This window comes from Aristolochia californica, unplaced genomic scaffold, assembly GCF_029961685.1.
Source record: "Aristolochia californica isolate CCGP_79_NKW_82.1479 unplaced genomic scaffold, dmAriCali1.0.hap1 SCAF_2, whole genome shotgun sequence".
NCBI classification, from domain to species: Eukaryota; Viridiplantae; Streptophyta; class Magnoliopsida; order Piperales; family Aristolochiaceae; genus Aristolochia; species Aristolochia californica.
This window is the reverse complement of record NW_027181881.1, coordinates 35,509,904-35,516,427: the sequence shown is the minus strand read 5'-3', so window position 1 is coordinate 35,516,427 and position 6,524 is coordinate 35,509,904. Positions and strand designations below refer to the sequence as shown.

The 6,524-nt window shown below is 39.7% G+C and overlaps 1 non-coding gene across 1 annotated transcript; it reads right to left on the bottom strand.

The window, feature by feature from the left end:
• Positions 1-6,186: 6,186 nt before the first annotated feature.
• LOC137957382 (small nucleolar RNA R71) lies at positions 6,187-6,292 on the bottom strand. The gene has a single exon (XR_011113351.1). It is a non-coding gene; the product is annotated as a small nucleolar RNA R71 (small nucleolar RNA).
• Positions 6,293-6,524: the final 232 nt, after the last annotated feature.

Below are 6,524 nucleotides of genomic sequence, written 5' to 3'. Positions count from 1 at the left end.
AATGAATAATTTAAGAGAAAAAAATGATTTAATCATAACTTTAACACACTATATATTTGTACATAACATATTTTATGTATTATTAATTATTAATATATTATCACAAAATTTAAAACTATTGGTTTAATTAACTATAGCAATCGGATAATTATGCCAAAAATAATTTATCAAATATTTATTTTAACAATATTTTAATTATGACTATTAAATCACTATTTTAATATAGTAATTGTAAAATAAATATATTAAATAAATAAAAATAATTATTTATAAATAAAAATAATTATTTATAAATAAAAATAATTAAACCACCGTCGTCTTCCTCAGCTGCGAGCCAAAGGGCAACGACGATGGCGACGGCCAGCGACGACGACGGGCAACGACGATGGCGACGGGGACGGGCTAGTAGGCAACGGCGACGGCCGGCGACGGAACGAGAGAGGGCTGCGGGAACGAGAGACGGTGGCGGAAAGAAAGAGGGTTGCGGCAACACCGAGAGAGGGCTCCGGAACGAGAGAAGGTTGCGGCAACACCGAGAGAGGGCTGTGGAAATGAAACGGCAGAGAGGGTGTGCGGTAGAGAGCCCCCCGAGAGACAGCCCCGCTCGCCGAGAGAGAGCCCGCGCGAGAGTCATGTAGATGATTCTCAAAATCGGGCGGAAAGCACTTTTCGCCCGTTACTCTTGAGACATGAACTCGTGATTCATGTATATTCATGTACATGACATGAATTTCGGTGCCCCCTAACGACATCAGGACATGAACTGCGTAATACGCATGAAGATCATGTCCTGAGTCATGTGCACTAACCCCCCCTATATGGGCTTAAATAGTGTCCTCGGGTTTGGTTTAACAAATTTAGTCAAACAATGTTACGGTTTGGTTTAGCCAGTGCTCAGTAGATCATTTTATCTTTATCAAGAATACCTTAAAGGGAAAAGTATTACTAGCAGTTAATGTGGATGATATCGTCTTAATTGGTAGTGAGGCGGAAAGCATAAGGGGGGGTTAGTCCCCCAAATAGATTTTTCAAGTTCAAGTTCATGTCCAACATGAAGATCATGTCAGTCATGTACATGAAGATCATCTTCGCACTTGGTGTTAGTGTTGACGACTTCATGTGCACTGGAAAACAGTTTCCAGTGTTAATGCCCCAACATGAGAAAAACATAAAAAACAAGAGAATCTCTAAACCTTTACAATGCATTTAATTACAACATAATCCTTAAACCCCAAATTAGGTAAAACAACCATTATTACTACACAAATAAGTTATTTAATGTATAATTAAATATACTAATATATTTATTAATTGAATTAGATATTTTATTGTGCATTAATATGGTAATTACATGAGCCAATGAAATACCTACATGATTAATTACAAAGAATAAATAAATAACATTATAAATAACAAAAACGAAAGTAATACGTTGAGTTATTAATTTATTAATAACATATGATATACTTTAACCTAAAAATGAATAATTCAAGAGAAAAAATTGATCTAATCATAACTTTAACACACTATATATTTGTACATAATATATTTTATGTATTATTAATTAAAAATATATTATCACAAAATTTAAAACCATTGGTTTAATTAACTATAGCAATCGGATAATTATGCCAAAAATAATTTATCAAATATTTATTTTAACAATATTTTAATTATGACTATTAAATCACTATTTTAATATAGTAATTGTAAAATAAATATATTAAATAAATAAAAATAATTATTTTATAAATAAAAATTATAAATTAATGATTTTTATGAAGATAGTTTAATTTTTCCTAACTTAGGAAAAATTAAACCATCGTCATCTTCCTTAGATGCGAGCCAGAGGGTAACGGCGATGGCGACGGGGATGGGCTAGTAGGCAACGGCGACGGCGGCGGGCAACACCGACAGAGGCGGCGCTCCGTCGTACGCCGAGAGGGAGAAGAGAAGGAGGCCGAGAAGCTTTGCAACACATGCTCGACCTCCCGTGCTCGGCGACGGAGGTCGAGAGGGAGAGTAGAGGGAGGATGGCTGTTAAACTGAAGCCGATGGCTAAAATCAAAGCCGAATGGGGAAATCAATGACGAATCGAAGTAGAAATTAAAAAAATCAAAGCCCAAATGTCAAAATCGAGCAGGAGGTTCAGAGGGAGAGCTAGTCCGAGATGGAGAGAAGGATGTCGAAAGGATGTTCACAGCGAGATTGACGCCGTAGAGAGGGAGACCAGAAAGGGACGGTGGAGACGAGAGAGGGCTGCGGGAATGAAATGGCAAAGAGGGTGTGTGGCAGAGAGAGCCCCAAGAGACAGCCCCGCTCGCCGAGAGACAGCCCCGCTCGCCGAGAGACAACCCCGCGCGTGAGTCATGTAGATGATTCTCAAAATCGGGCGGAAAGTACTTTCCGCCGTTTACTCTTGGGACATGAACTCCTGAGTCATGGATGTTCATGTACATGACATGAATTTCGGTGTTCCCTAACGACCTCAGGACATGAACTGCATAATGCGCATGAAGATCATGTCCTGAGTCATGTGCACTAACCCCCCCTAAAAGAAGTCAAAGAAAAGATATGACAAGGATTTAAAACAAAAGATCTTGGACTCTAAAATATTTTTTACGAATTGAGGCATTCTTTTCAATGCATGGAATTATATTATCTCAGAAAAAGTATGTCTTGGATCTATTGGAGGACACAGGGATGATTGGGAGTCGACCAGTATATATTCCTATGGATGCTAATGTTAGGAATTAGACACCCTAGTTCTAAACTAACGAGAGCAATAATAATAATCACAGAAGAATGAAAAAGCAAGCACAAGAACAAACAAGATTTATATAGGTTCACCTCAAGGTGAGACTACGTCCTGTCTTCCGCCACTGCAATAATCCACTATAAAGATGAAATAGTTTACAAGAGAAATCACACACACTTACAGGTGTTGTTTATCTCTAACCGCTCCCAGCTATAACTAATGCTCATCAGATGATTAAAACCCTAGTAGTGGTGCCCCAAATATAAAGAGAAAACTAGGGCAATCACGATACAAGAGTAAAATTCTTAAACTGCCCTTCATGAAACAACAGTTAATATATCATGGACCGGGTGGGGGCTTCGCCTCCGTTCTAACCCCCACAACAACCTTATCACGAAGGTCGATCCACATTCTGACTCAACGTTTGGTATTGATTAGGCTCCACAACTCAACACTAATGTAAATATTTTTGCAAGATCTGGAGAAGATGTTGATAAAGGTAAATATCATAGGCTTTTGGGAAAGCTTATCTACCTCACGGTGACCAAACCAGATATATCATATGCAGTGAGTGTGGTGAGTCTATATATACACAAAGTACAACTTACCCATTGGCATGCCTTGTAGAGGATATTAAGATATTTATACTGAGCTCCTAGGAAAAGGGTTTCTCTATAAGAATCATGGCCACTACAACATAGAAGTTTTCTCATATATAGATTCGGTAGGATCACCTAATGACAGGAAGTCCACTTTAGGGTACTATACCTGAGTTACAGGTAACCTAGTTACATGGAGAACCAAAAAGCAGAACGTGGTTGCAAGGTCCAGTGCAGAGGTAGAGTACATAGCTATGGCCCACACAGTCATTGAGCTCCGATGGATCAGATCCCTTCTTACTAAATTGGGATTCTATAACGGAGTTTCTATGGAATTATATTGTGATAACCAAGTGGCCATTTATATCACATCAAATCATGTCTTCCAAGAAAGGACATAACACATTGAGGTAGAGAACCATTTTATACAGGAGAAATTTAAGGTTGGTTTCTTATCTCTCAGTCGTGTTTCATTTCAAGGGCAGGTGGCAAACATTATTACAAAACTAGTCACATTCAAGATCTTAACCACTAGATACGACAAGCTGGGTATCTACGATGTTTTCTCCTGGGGGGAGTGTTGGAAGACGCCTCAAGTGGCATTAAGTTAATAACCTTGCCCACGTCAAGGAAGTGGCACAAAGAGTAATTAAATACTCTTCTCATAAAGATGGCTGATAGATGTCATATTTTGACATGAGAACTAGGTTAATTATAATAGAATAACCTTTATAATTGTATTATAGGTAGTTACTTATCGGTTTTCAAATGAAATGAGCATTTATTGAATTTGGCATTAATCACTGTCGATATTGCATATTTCTCTCTCCTGAATTATATTTCATTATTTTTTAGTCTTATTTCTTCCTGAAATGCTTTTTATAGATTCAATTATGGAATTTCAGGAGAATTTGGGTGGAGAAGAAGATATTTACCAAAATGCCCTTAGTGAAATGGAGGTAATTTCTAGGGCAAATCATTTTAAAATAAGAAAATCATATTTAAAGAAGAAGAGGGGCATGAAGAGGGGGGAGCGTAAAGAGAAGAGGAGTAGAGACCAAAAGGGAGGACTTTGACCGGAAACAGGGGAGGACCCGAGAGGAGTTCCCCACCGCTGTTCGCCGGCCAAGACCTTTCGCCACCGTCGTCCACCGTCGTTCACCACCATCAGGCAACCGAGAACAAACCCGAGGAGAGCTCGAGAGAGTCTCCATCGCGGCGAGTTCGACGCTGCCATTCTTTGCTCGCCAGGCCGGGAGGGGATCCGAGAGGGCTTCTCCGGCGCCACTTCCGTTTTCAGACCATCCTCCGGCGTCGTTTACATATTCCGACCAGTCCCGGAGCCATTCCGACTCTAACCGAGACTCGAGAGAGCCGGTTAGAGAACGTCAGCTCTGTTTCGCTCTTCGCCGGACATTACCTCCAGCCGTCAGCTTCTAACCGTCGTCGCCGGCGTCGTCTCTACCTCCGGCCACTCACTATTGCTACCCGACGCCACCAATTTCCGGAAATCGCAGCACCCGTGAGAACGAGTTGCTGCCCGAGCGAGAGGAGGAAGAAGGGGAGTAATTCGTCATTATTGAATTTGATTTTTTATATGGTTTGAACTTAGGTTTTGAATGTTAATTGAATCTGATTTGATAATTAAGGTTTATTTGAGATTTGTTTTCTTGATATTTGATTAAATTAGTTAATTAGGGTAAGATTATAATTGAGGTTAGATTTTGGTATTTTAATCCGATTTCTGTCTTTAACTCTAGGCGCCCGAGAGGGGCTAGACGCAAGGATTGAGAAATCTGGATTCGTAGTTACGTGGCGCTCGAGAGAGGCACGAATCACGGTAAAATCCAGAGTTGACGTTTCCTGTTGTGCAAGTAGTTAATTAAATTATTGTTTGATAATTTAGGTATAATTAGTATTTAGTTCATATTAATTCATCATATTTGGTTAGGCTAGTTGACTGAAGAATACACGAAATTCAATCCTCCCTGTGGATATGACCCTCGCTTACTGCTAGATTACATGAACGATTCGTACGCTTGCGAGGTATAAAAGTCGATGTAACTAAAATTCTACATCAAGTTTTTGGCGCCGTTGCCGGGGAGGCACGTATTAAGCGTATATCTTTGTTCTTCATAGTCTTAGGTTAGATTTTATTTTATTTTATTTTTGTTTTTATTTTTATTTTTTTATTTTTTTTGCTTTCATAATTTTAGTTTGGTATTTTTTATGAAATTATTTTTATTTCTTCTAGTTAGTTCATATTTTTAGTAGCGAGTTTGTTAGCTTAATTTGATAGTTCATTTTGTTTCTTTTTGTGTTTTTATGCACGGGCGCCGCTCCCTAGGTGGACCATTAGCTCCCTTTGTTGAAGAGGTAGAACATATTTGTAGGAAAACACCCGAAGTCAAGTTAGGAGCTACCATGGCCAATCAGGGCGAACCATTACAGTTACCTGCAGCAGGTGACCGTAGAGCCCTGAGGGATTATTCTATCCCATCCCACTTCACATCACCTTCTTGCATTATATTGCCACCCACTACTGCCGCCAGTTATGAGTTGAAACCGGGTGTGATCCAACTCCTCCCTACATTCTATGGGTTGGATAAGGAGGACCCATATTACCACATCAAGGAATTCTTAGATATTTGTGCAACTTTTAAATTCCAGAATTTCTCAGATGACTCTATCCGGTTAAGACTTTTTCCATTTTCACTTAAGGATAAGGCCAAGTCTTGGCTTAATTCCTTGGAGGTGGGCAGCATTACTTCATGGGACACGTTAGTCACAAAATTTTTGTCCAAGTACTTTCCCATTCAGAGAACTACAGCCCTCAGGAGAGAAATCACCAACTTTATGCAGCAGGAGGGTGAACACTTTTATGAGGCTTGGAGAAATGGAAGGATTTGATTCGTAGGTGTCCGCATCATGGGTTTGAGAAATGGCATTTAGTGCAATACTTTTATCAAGGTCTTACACCCCAGGTTAGATCCATGGTAGACGCAACGAGTGGTGGGAGTTTGATGGGTAAGAGTGCTAGTGAGGCGTGGGACTTCTTTGAAACGTTGAGTGATCAATCTCAGCAATGGGGTTCGTCATTTAATGTTGATAGGAGATCCCACGAAACCAAAAGAGGGGGTCTCTCCGAGGTTAGTGAAACACCTATG